Source organism: Arachis stenosperma, chromosome 4 (genome assembly GCF_014773155.1).
Source record: "Arachis stenosperma cultivar V10309 chromosome 4, arast.V10309.gnm1.PFL2, whole genome shotgun sequence".
Classification (NCBI taxonomy): domain Eukaryota; kingdom Viridiplantae; phylum Streptophyta; class Magnoliopsida; order Fabales; family Fabaceae; genus Arachis; species Arachis stenosperma.
Window position 1 is genome coordinate 93,737,113 of NC_080380.1, and position 12,810 is coordinate 93,749,922.

At 40.9% G+C, this 12,810-nt stretch overlaps 1 non-coding gene and 1 pseudogene across 1 annotated transcript; one reads left to right on the top strand and one right to left on the bottom strand.

Annotated features, from left to right (window-relative positions):
• Nucleotides 1-2,172: 2,172 nt before the first annotated feature.
• On the bottom strand, nt 2,173-2,280 carry LOC130978276 (small nucleolar RNA R71). The gene has a single exon (XR_009085929.1). It is a non-coding gene; the product is annotated as a small nucleolar RNA R71 (small nucleolar RNA).
• An 8,196-nt stretch (nt 2,281-10,476) lies between these two features.
• Nucleotides 10,477-12,810, top strand: part of LOC130975205 (N-carbamoylputrescine amidase-like) — an 83,390-nt pseudogene continuing 81,056 nt past the window's right edge.

Sequence of the window (12,810 nt, forward strand, 5' to 3'; positions counted from 1 at the left end):
TTTTGGTAACATCAGTGCCAAGATCCGGCAACAAGCACCAAGTTTTTGGCGCCGTTGCCGGGGATTGTTCAGTTTGGACAACTGACGGTTCATCTTGTTGCTTAGATTAGGTATTTTTTTTTTGAAATTCTTGAAGATGAACTCTAGAGTTTCATGATGATCTGTTGAAGTCTGGCTGGCTGAGAAGCCATGTCTAATCTCATTGGACCGAGGTTTCAACTTATCATCACAAGAGCTTGTTGATTTTCATCAATCTTGCTTTTGGAGCAGTGATTTGCTAAGGCTTGGCTGGCCTTTGGCCATGTCTAGTGTTTTGGACCGAAGCTTTCTTTGGAAGCTTGGCTGGCTGTGAAGTCATGTCTAATTCCTGGACCGGAGTCTTAGACTAGCATTGCACTGATTCCTGGAATTCTCATTAAGAATTTTGACATCTTTTTCCACTTAATTTTCGAAAAACACAAAAAAAAAAATCAAAAAATCATAAAATCCAAAAATTTCTTGTTTGAGTCTAGTGTCTCATCTTAAGTTTGGTGTCAATTGCATGCATTCATGTGTCTTAGTGATCTTCAAGATGTTCTTGATGATTTACTTGCTCTAATCTTTGAATTCTATTGACTTGAAGTATATTGTGTGTCTCATATGCATTCTCATTAGTGTCAGTAGTATACAAACTGCTAAGTTTGGTGTCCTGCATGCATTGTTATTTGATTTTAGTTGCATTTTGATTATTCTTCATTATTAAAAATCCAAAAATATTTTTAATTTGTGTCCTTTCAAGTCAATAATACAGAGAATTGAAGATTCAGAACATACAGCAGAGGAATTACACAGAAAAAGCTGGGCGTTCAAAACGCCCAGTGAAGAAGGACAGACTGGCGTTTAAACGCCAGCCAGGGTACCTGGTTGGGCGTTTAACGCCCAAAAGGGTATAGTTTTGGGCGTTAAACGCCAGAATGTGCACCATTCTGGGCGTTTAACGCCAGGATGGCACAAGGGGGAGAATTTTGCTTTCAAATCAATTTCTTTTCAAGTTTTCAAAGTTTTTCAAAATCAAATCTTTTTCAAATCAAATCTTTTCAATCAAATGTTTTCAAAATCAATTTCTTTCCTTTTTCAAAGATATTTGCTATCAATTAATGATTTGATTCAACATTTCAAGTATGTTGCCTTTTCTGTTGAGAAAGGTTTAATGTTTGAATCATATCTTTTCTTGTTAGGCAAGTCATTAATTTTTAAAATCAAATCTTTTTTTTAAAAATTATTTTCAAATCATATCTTTTTAAAAGCATAACTTTTCAATCAAATCTTTTTTTTTATCACATCTTTTTCAAAAATCAATTTTATTTCTAATTTCAAAAATCTTTTTCACTTTCATTTTCGAAAATTAAGTAATGTTTTTCAAAAATATTTTCAAAATCTTTCACTTAATTTTCGAAAATTACCTCCCTTCTCCTCACATCCTTCTATTTATGGACTAACAATATCCCTTAATGCAAAATTCGAACTCCATTCCTTCTGATAAGTTCGAATTTTCTACTTCTGTCTTCTACTCTTCTTTTCCTCTGACACTTCAAGGAATCTCTATACTGTGACATAGAGGATTCCACATTTTCTTGTTCCCTTCTCTTTCTTATGAGCAGGAGCAGAGACAAAGGCATTCTTGTTGAAGCTGACCCTGAACCTGAGAGGACCTTGAAGCGAAGGCTAAGAGAAGCTAAAGCACAACTCTCTTTAGAGGACCTGACCGAATTCTTCAAAGAAGAAGAACACATGGCAGCCGAAAACAACAATGCCAACAATGCAAGGAAGGTGCTGGGTGACTTTACTGCACCTACTCCCGACTTCTATGGGAGAAGCATCTCTATCCCTGCCATTGGAGCAAACAACTTTGAGCTTAAGCCTCAATTAGTTTCTCTAATGCAACAGAATTGCAAGTTCCATGGACTTCCACTGGAAGATCCTCATCAGTTTTTAGCTGAGTTCTTGCAAATCTGTGACACTGTTAAGACTAATGGGGTTGACCCTGAGGTCTATAAACTCATGCTATTCCCTTTTGCTGTAAGAGACAGAGCTAGAATATGGTTGGATTCTCAACCTAAAGAAAGCCTGGACTCTTGGGAAAAGCTAGTCAATGCCTTCTTGGCAAAGTTCTTTCCACCTCAAAAATTGAGTAAGCTTAGAGTGGAAGTCCAAACCTTCAGACAGAAGGATGGAGAATCCCTCTATGAAGCTTGGGAAAGATACAAACAATTAATCAGAAAGTGTCCTTCAGACATGCTTTCTGAATGGAGCATCATAGGTATTTTCTATGATGGTCTCTCTGAACTATCCAAGATGTCTTTGGATAGCTCTGCTGGAGGATCTCTTCATCTGAAGAAGACGCCTACAGAAGCTCAAGAGCTTATTGAAATGGTTGCAAACAACCAATTCATGTACACTTCTGAAAGGAATCCTGTGAACAATGGGACAAATCAGAAGAAAGGAGTTCTTGAGATTGATGCTCTGAATGCCATATTGGCTCAGAACAAGATATTGACTCAACAAGTCAATTTGATTTCTCAAAGTCTGTTTGGAATGCAAAATGCACCAAGCAGTACTAAGGAAGCTTCATCTGAGGAAGAAGCCTATGATCCTGAGAACCCTTCAATGGAAGAGGTGAATTACCTAGGAGAACCCTATGGAAACACCTACAATTCTTCATGGAGAAATCACCCAAATTTCTCATGGAAGAATCAAGAGAGACCTCAGCAAGGTTTCAACAACAATAATGGTGGAAGAAATAGGTTTAGCAATGGCAAGCCTTTTCCATCATCTTCTCAGCAACAGACAGAGAGTTCTAAGCAGAATACCTCTGACTTAGCAACCATGGTCTCTGATCTAATCAAAACCACTCAAAGTTTCATGACTGAAACAAGGTCCACCATTAGGAATTTGGAGGCACAAATAGGACAGCTGAGCAAGAAAGTTACTGAACTCCCTCCTAGTACTCTCCCAAGCAACACAGAAGAAAATCCAAAAGGAGAGTGCAAAGCCATCAACATGGCCGAATTCTGGGAGGAAGAAGAGGCAGTGAACGCCACTGAGGAAGACCTCACTGGACGTCCACTGGCCTCCAATGAGTTCCCCAATGAGGAACCATGGGAATCTGAGGCTCAAAATGAGACCATAGAGATTCCATTGGAATTACTTCTGCCATTCATGAGCTCTGATGATTATTCTTCCTCTGAAGAGGATGAGTATGTCACTGAAGAGCAAGTTGCTAAATATCTTGGAGCAATCATGAAGCTAAATGACAAGTTATTTGGAAATGAGACTTGGGAGGATGAACCCCCTTTGCTCACCAAAGAACTGAATGACTTGTCTAGGCAGAAACTGCCTCAAAAGAGGCAGGATCCTGGGAAGTTTTCAATACCTTGTACCATAGGCACCATGACCTTCAAGAAGGCCTTGTGTGACTTAGGGTCAAGTGTAAACCTCATGCCCCTCTCTGTAATGGAGAAGCTAGGGATCTTTGAGGTGCAAGCTGCAAAAATCTCACTAGAGATGGCAGACAACTCAAGAAAACAAGCCTATGGACTTGTAGAGGATGTTCTGGTTAAAGTTGAAGACCATTACATCCCTACTGAATTCATAGTCCTAGAGACTGGGAAGTGCATGGATGAATCCATCATCCTTGGCAGACCCTTCCTAGCCACAGCAAGGGCTGTGATTGATGTTGATAGAGGAGAGTTAATCATTCAAGTGAATGAAGAATCCTTTGGGTTTAAGGCTCAAGGATATCCCTCTGTCACCATGGAGAGGAAGCTTGAAGAGCTTCTCTCAAATCAGAGTCAAACAGAGCCCCCACAGTCAAACTCTAAGTTTGGTGTTGGGAGGCCACAACCAAACTCTAAGTTTGGTGTTGAACCCCCACATTCAAACTCTAAGTTTGGTGTTGGGAGGTTCCAACATGGCTCTAAGTATCTGTGAGGCTCCATGAGAGTCCTCTGTCAAGCTAATGACATTAAAGAAGCGCTTGTTGGGAGGCAACCCAATGTTTTATAATTAACTATTTTCTTTCGTTATTTTATGTTTTTTTGTAGGTTGATGATCATAAGAAGTCACAAAATCCATGAAAAAAAAAGCAAAAACAAAATGAAAAACAGGAAGAAAAACAGCACACCCTGGAGGACGCACCTACTGGCGTTTAAACGCCAGTAAGGTTAGCTGTTGGGCGTTTAACGCCCAGTCTGGCACCATTCTGGGCGTTTAACGCCAGAAAGGGGCACCAGACTGGTGTTAAACGCCAGAAAAGGGCAAGAACCTGGCGTTAAACGCCAGGAATGGGCACCAGCCCGGCGTTTAACGCCAGAAATGGCACAAAACGTGATTTTGCAAGCTATTTGGTGCAGGGATGACTTTTCCTTGACACCTCAGGATCTGTGGAACCCACAGGACCCCCACCTACCCTACCACTCTCTCTCTCTTCTTCACCAATCACCTCAACACCTCTTCCCCAAAAAAAAACCCCTCACCTATCAAATCCCCTCTTTCTCTTCACCACTCACATCCATCCTTCATAAAACCCCACCTACCCCTCCATTCAAATTCAAACCACTTTCCCACCCAAACCCACCCTCAAATGGCCGAACAACCCTCTCCGCCTCTCCTATATAAACCCTCCTTCACTCCTTCATTTTTACACACCTTAAACACCATCTCACTCCCCTTTGGCCGAATACAAAGCCATTCCCTTTCTCCTCATTTCTTCTTCTTCTACTCTCTTCTTTCTTCTTTTGCTCGAGGACGAGCAAACATTTTAAGTTTGGTGTGGTAAAAGCATTGCTTTTTGTTTTTCCATAACCATTTATGGCATCCAAGGCCGGAGAAACCTCTAAAAAGAGGAAAGGGAAGGCAAAAGCTTCCACCTCCGAGTCATGGGAGATGGATAGATTCATCTCAAGGGTGCATCAAGACCACTTCTATGAAGTTGTGGCCTTGAAGAAGGTGATCCCCGAGGTCCCCTTTTCACTCAAAAAGAGTGAATATCCGGAGATCCGACATGAGATCCGAAGAAGAGGTTGGGAAGTTCTTACCAACCCCATTCAACAAGTCGGAATCTTGATGGTTCAAGAGTTCTATGCCAATGCATGGATCACCAAGAACCATGATCAAGGTGTGAACCCGAATCCAAAGAATTATCTTACTATAGTTCGGGGGAATTACTTGGATTTTAGTCCGGAAAGTGTAAGGTTGGCATTCAACTTGCCTATGATGCAAGAAGATGAACATCCTTACACTAGAAGGGTCAACTTTGATCAAAGGTTGGACCAAGTCCTCACAGTCATATGTGAAGAGGGCGCACAATGGAAGAGAGATTCTAGAGGCAAGCCGGTTCAATTGAGAAGGCATGACCTCAAACCCGTGGCTAGAGGATGGTTAGAGTTCATCCAACGCTCAATCATTCCCACTAGCAACCGATCCGAAGTTACTCTAGACCGGGCCATCATGATTCATAGCATCATGATTGGAGAAGAAGTGGAAGTTCATGAGGTTATAGCCCGAGAACTCTATAAGGTGGCGGACAAGTCCTCTACCTTAGCAAGGTTAGCCTTTCCTCATCTCATTTGTCACCTCTGTTATTCAGTGGGAGTTGACATAGAGGGAGACACCCCCATTGATGAGGACAAGCCCATCACTAAGAAAAGGATGGAGCACACAAGAGACCCCACTCATCATGAGATCCCTGAGATGCCCCAAGGGATGCACTTTCCTCCACAAAACTATTGGGAGCAACTGAACACCTCCCTAGGAGAACTAAGTTCCAACATGGGACAACTAAGGGTGGAGCATCAAGAACACTCCATCATCCTTCATGAAATTAGAGAAGACCAAAGAATCATGAGAGAGGAGCAACAAAGACAAGGAAGAGACATTGAGGAGCTCAAGCACTCCATAGGATCTTCAAGAGGAAGAAAGAGCCGCCATCACTAAGGTGGACCCGTTCTTTGATTTCCTTGTTCTTTATTCTTCTGTTTTTCGAATTTTATGCTTATGTTTATCCATGTTTGTGTCTTGTGATCATTAGTGTCTTAGTGTTTATGCCTTAAAGTTATGAATGTCCTATGAATCCATCACCTTTCTTGAATAAAAACGTGCTTAATTGAGAAAAAAAGAAAGAATTGCATGAATTTTGAATTTTATAATAGTTTAATTATTTTGATGTGGTGGCAATACTCTTGTTCTCTGAATGTATGCTTAAACAGTGCATATGTATCTTGAATTTGTGGTTCATGAAGGTTGGCTCTTGAAAGAATGATGAAAAAGGAGACATGTTACTGAGGATCTGAAAAATCATTAAAAATGATTCTTGAAGCAAGAAAAAGCAGTGAATACAAAAAAAAAAAACCAAAAAAAAAAAGAAAGAGAAGAAGAAAGAATAAAGTTGTGATCCAAGGCAAAAAGAGTGTGCTTAAGAACCCTGGACACCTCTAATTGGGGACTTTAGCAAAGCTGAGTCACAATCTAAAAAGGTTCACCCAATTATGTGTCTGTGGCATGTATGTATCCGGTGGTAATACTGGAAGACAGAGTGCTTTGGGCCACGGCCAAGACTCATAAAGTAGCTGTGTTCAAGAATCATCATACTCTACTAGGAGAATCAATAACACTATCTGGATTCTGAGTTCCTAAAGAGGCCAACCATTCTGAATTTCAAAGGATAAGAGTGAGATGCCAAAACTGTTCAGAGGCAAAAAGCTAAAAGCCCCGCTCATCTAATTAATACTGATCTTCATAGATGTTTTTGGAATTCATTGCATATTCTCTTCTTTTTATCTTATTTGATTTTCAGTTGCTTGAGGACAAGCAACAATTTAAATTTGGTGTTGTGATGAGCGGATAATTTATACACTTTTTGGCATTGTTTTTAGTATGTTTTTGGTATGATCTAGTTAGTTTTTAGTATATTTTTATTAGTTTTTAGCTAAAATTCACTTTTCTGGACTTTACTATGAGTTTATGTGTTTTTCTGTGATTTCAGGTATTTTCTGGCTGAAATTGAGGGACCTGAGCAAAAATCTGATTCAGAGACTGAAAAGGACTGCAGATGCTGTTGGATTCTGACCTCCCTGCACTCGAAGTGGATTTTCTGGAGCTACAGAAGCCCAATTGGTGCGCTCTCAACGGCGTTGGAAAGTAGACATCCTGGGCTTTCCAGCAATATATGATAGTCCATACTTTGCCCAAGATTTGATGGCCCAAACCGGCGTTCAAAATCACCTCAAGAAATCCCAGCGTTAAACGCTGGAACTGGCACCCAAATGGGAGTTAAACGCCCAAACTGGCATAAAAGCTGGCGTTTAACTCCAAGAAGAGTCTCTGCACGAAAATGCTTCATTGCTCAGCCCAAGCACACACCAAGTGGGCCCGGAAGTGGATTTTTATGTCATTTACTCATCTCTGTACACCCTAGGCTACTAGTTTTCTATAAGTAGGACCTTTTGCTATTGTATTTAGAGAGCTTTTGATCATATTTTATGATTGAACTCAATTTGGGAGGCTGGCCATTCGGCCATGCCTAGACCTTATGCTTATGTATTTTCAACGGTGGAGTTTCTACACACCATAGATTAAGGTGTGGAGCTCTGCTGTACCTCGAGTATTAATGCAATTACTATTGTTCTTCCATTCAATTCCGCTTGTTCTTGTTCTAAGATATCACTTGTTCTTCAACTTGATGAATGTGATGATCCGTGACACTCATCATCATTCTCACCTATGAACAAGGTGACTGACAACCACTTTTGTTCTACAAGCAACCAAGGCTCTAGTGAATATCTCTTGGATTCCTGATTGCACGATGCATGGTTGATCGCCTGACAACCGAGTGCTCGCCTGACAAACGAGCCAACCATTCCGTGAGATCAGAGTCTTCGTGGTATAGGCGAGAACTGATGGCAGCATTCAAGAGAATCCGGAAGGTCTAACCTTGTCTGTGGTATTCTGAGTAGGATTCAATGATTGAATGACTGTGACGTGCTTCAAACTCCTAGCAGGCGGGGCGTTAGTGACAGACGCAAAAGTATCGATGGATATTATTCCGGCCTGACCGAGAACCGACAGCTGAATTCCGCGTGCTGTGACAGAGCATATGCAATCGTTTTCACTGAGAGGATGGGAGGTAGCCATTGACAACGGTGAAACCCTACACAAGCTTGCCATGGAAAGGAATAAGAAGGATTGGATGAAGACAGTAGGAAAGCAGAGAGACGGAAGGGAAGGCATCTTCATGCGCTTATCTGAAGTTCCTACCAATGAATTACATAAGTATCTCTATCTTTATCTTTTATGTTATTTTCGTTCATCACCATATCCATTTGAGTCTGCCTGACTAAGATTTACAAGATGACCATAGCTTGCTTCATACTAACAATCTCCGTGGGATCGACCCTTACTCACGTAAGGTATTACTTGGACGACCCAGTGCACTTGCTGGTTAGTTGTGCGAAGTTGTGTAATGCCATGGAATTGAACTACCAAGTTTTTGGAGTTCATGACCGGGGATTATGAGAGTTGTGAAAAGTATTGTTCACAAATTCGCGCACCATCAACCTTAGAGCCTTAATCAAAAAAAATTTTTTTACCACATGATCACAAACTAAGTTTGGTGTCACCAACGTTTTATTCATGAGCACTTGATTGTTCAGTTGGTTTGCATTCATGAATGGCTCTTAGTTAATCAAAAGTAAAAAAAAAAAAAGGGTGGCTAGCATCCAAAATTTTTTCTTCCCGCCACAATTCAAACTAATCTCTCTTTTCTTTTGTCTTGCAAGGATATTGAAGGGAATGTTGGAAGAAATTGAAGGGACAACCAATTGAAGGGGGGTTCGGCCACTTCAATAACAGAACTACACACTTGTCCTCAAGGGGAGTACCTTGGGAAGTGTTGCCATGCAACATTGGGAGTAGTATAACCTTGGAGACCGAACCAATTAATTCATAAGGATGGTGATCCTTGTGCCCATTTAATGCTAAACCCCAACCGTCCACCATTGGATTTTTCTATCAATCCACACCCTTCAAGTCTTATCATCATCCTATATAACAACCCCTACTCTAAACCTTTCCATATACAACTATCCGTCTAATCCATCTCTCTCTTCTTTCTTTCGAAACACAATCCTCTAAGCTACACCATATCTAAACCCGATCAAATCCCATCATCAATCCATACCCCTCAATACCTTCACATACCAACTCCTACTCATGGCAACATCAAGCTCCAAGAGGCAAAAGGGGAAGGAACCGGTGGAGAGCATTCCTTTCGATGAAAGGAGATTCAAGACTGCCTTCCATGAGCTCCAATTTGAACGGCTAAAACACAAGAAAATACTGCCAGAGTTAACATTCCAGTTCAACAAGGATGAGTGCCCATAGATTAGAGAGAAGATTGAACAGAGGGGTTGGCAAAAGCACACGAACCCAGAAACAAAGATAAATGCAAACCTAATCAAGGAGTTCTATGCCAATGTGGCCAGAGAAGACAATACTAGGGCTCCCACCTTCAAAAGCTATGTGAGAGGAACATAGGTGGACTTCAGCCCCAATGCTATAACAAGGACTCTTCAGCTGAGATCGCCACATTTTGATGAGCTCAGTTATCAAGTAAGAATAAGTAATAGCCCCGACAATGATCAACTTGAAGAAATTGTGAACGATATATGTGTTATAGGATCTGATTGGGAAAGGTACTCGGATAGAAGACCACGGTTCATTCGGAGAGGAGACCTCATCTTGGAAGCCAAGGGATGGTTTGAGCTCGTGATGAAATCTATCCTCCCAGCTGCAAACAATTCTGAGGTCAACATTGCTCGAGCTACTATGGTACATTACTTAATAAAGGGTGGAGGCATCAATGTGCATAAAATTATAGCTAAGGGAATCCAAGATTCAGCCGAGAAGAATGATCCGAGTGCTAGACTTTGGTACCCCAGCACCATCCTTAGACTATGTAGGAAAGCCAAGGTGGTATTCGAAGATAAAAATCCAAAATGGGTAAATCCTGGGAGGTTAGTTACGCTCCAGCGTATAACCTATGTGGCAACCGCTCAACAACAAAGAAGGCCTCAAATAAGGAAGAGAACATCACAAGAAGAACCTCAACAAGAAGAACCTCATCAAGAAGAATACCAGTAAGAAGAGTACTATGATCCAACTAACATAAACTTGAATCATATTCAAGGAGACATTGAGGATCTAGCAAGGAGTTATATGGAGGAACAAGAACAACAACTACACGTTCAATCCCAAAGGATGGATTGTCAAGAAGAATTGCTCTCTAATTGGATGAATCAACAAAGGGAGTGGCAGAAACAACAAATGGAGAATCAACAGGAGCATTACTCCCAACTTACCCAAGCCATCAATCAAGTAACTGAATGGCAAGAGCGTCAGAACAAGCACCTTCAAGAACTCAACTAACGTCAGTTGTCTCAGATGAAAGCATTCAATGAGTTCAGCGTGCTCAATGAAGGATGGCAGCTACATCGGGAAGAGTTTAGCATAAACACTCAGGCCAAGTTGACTTATGTGGCTGGGCATATGCATAATTTGTACCCTGCTATCCCAAGATATGATGCAGTTCTCAAAGACCTAACGGAACAAGAGGAGGGGAAGGTGAAACAACAGAAGGAAGCACTGAACAAGAAGATGGAGGATGCTGGTTTCTGGAAAAAGCTGATCGGAAAGCGCAAGGGAAATGGGGATTCGAGCAATCAAGAAGGATCCCAAGACAAAGGAAACAAATGGACATAAGCATTCCAATAAGTAAAAGGTGGTGGATCTCCCTCTTCGTTTTATCTTTTTCAAGTTTCAAATAAGGAAAATCATGTATGAAATACAACATGCTTCCATAGTAGCTTAGGAACTTTCATTCTACCTTTAAAATTTCATTGTTCAGGTCTAAGTGTGTTGGTCTAAGTCTCTAGCTTTCATCTTCATCTTGCTTATATGTAGGCTTGTCCTTTTAAGTCAATTAAAAAGAAAATGTTATGAAAAACAAGAGTGGGTTTATCTTGTGAAGTGAGTTCTTAAGTTTGTGGTATGGTAATTAATTGGCTAAGTCGGTTCACCAACAAGGTAATTCGGCAATTATATGCTCTAAATCACATGCTTGGAACACATCCTATTGATACTAGCCAATTAACAAGATCCTAATAAGAAAAAGGGAAAGAACAATAAGAGTATGAAAAGGAAAGGAAAACAATAAGAAATAAGGCTAGGCACCAAGGGTTTGAATATTGAGGCATATGTCTGTGGTGTTCCTGTGCAAGGGATATGCTTGGATGAATAAGCTCTCAGGGGTGCCTTATCACTTGGTAACTCGGGTTAACTAACCCGGGATTATCAGCTAAAAGTCCACTATCAAGAGGAACCTTTGCCACAGAGCACTTAATAACCCAAAGAGGTGCTGGACACCAAGGTCTCAAGAAAGAAAAAAATAACAAACCATGTGCCTGTGGTGTGCATGTATGGGGGAAAGAGGCTTGAGGGAGTAAGTCCTTAGGGGTGTCTCAACACCTATCACCCTGAACCAACTGGTTCGGGAGTGTTGGCTGAAAGCTTATCTTAAAGAGTCGCCCTCTCACAGAGCACTTAGCCTAACCCTGGAAAAGAGGGAAGGATCAATAAATAAGAAGTCTCAAAGGATGCAATCAAGCAAGTATTCAAGGGCATTATAAGGACCTGAAGACCAGTGAAGGAATGAACCCAAGTTACTATGCATGAAATCCCATAAACCAAGAACTTGACTTCTATAACAATGGATTGTACATCTTGTTCTTTCATTCATTTTTTTCTATGTTTCAATACTTGCTTAGTGACAAGAAAGCTTTAAGTTTGGTATTTTGGAAATACATGTGGTATAATCAGTGACCATACTTCATCTCTTCCCATGAGCAATTAAATCAAGGAATTGGGCAATAGTTCAAGCTTAGAGAGATTGGGTTGCCAAGGAATTGGGGCCCAATCATCTAAGATTGCCAAGGAGATCAATGAATGCATTGATTGAGGAAGAGATGAGAATGAAGTTGATCTAGAGGATGCAACATCTTCTAAGCCCAATGAATCCCCCATTTCTGATCTTACCCATTCTCTTTACTTTCTGCCATTTATCTTCATGCTCATTTCCCCAAATCCCCATTTAAGATTCTGCAATTTACTTTCTACACTTTACTTTCCCGCTATTTAAATTTTCTGCAATTCTCAACTCAATTTCTGTTAGCTCAACAAGCACATCTTTCCAACTAAAGTTGCTTGACCAATCAATCCCTGTGGGATTTGACCTTACTCTATTGTGAGTTTTTACTTGACGACAATTCGGTATACTTGCCGAAGGAAAATTTGTTGAGAGACAAGTTTTCGTGCATTAGTCATTCTGAAAAGCTTACCAGAGAAGCTTAAAGACAACGGAAGCTTTATGATACCATGCACATTAGAGGGTACTTGTACCAAGACAGCTCTATGTGATCTAGGGGCAAGTATCAACCTAAAATCTGCATCCACTATCAGAAAGCTTGGTTTGACTGAAGAAATCAAACTAACTTGGATATATCTCCAACTTGCTGATGGCTCTATTAAAATGCCATCAGGCATGATTGAGGACATGATTGTCAAGGTTGGGCCATTTGCCTTTTCCACTGACTTTGTAGTGCTAGAAATGGAGGAGCACAAGAGTGCAACTCTCATTCTAGGAAGACCTTTCCTAGCAACTGGACGAACTCTCATTGACGTCCAAAAAGGGAAAGTGACCCCTGAGACTCAATGAAGATG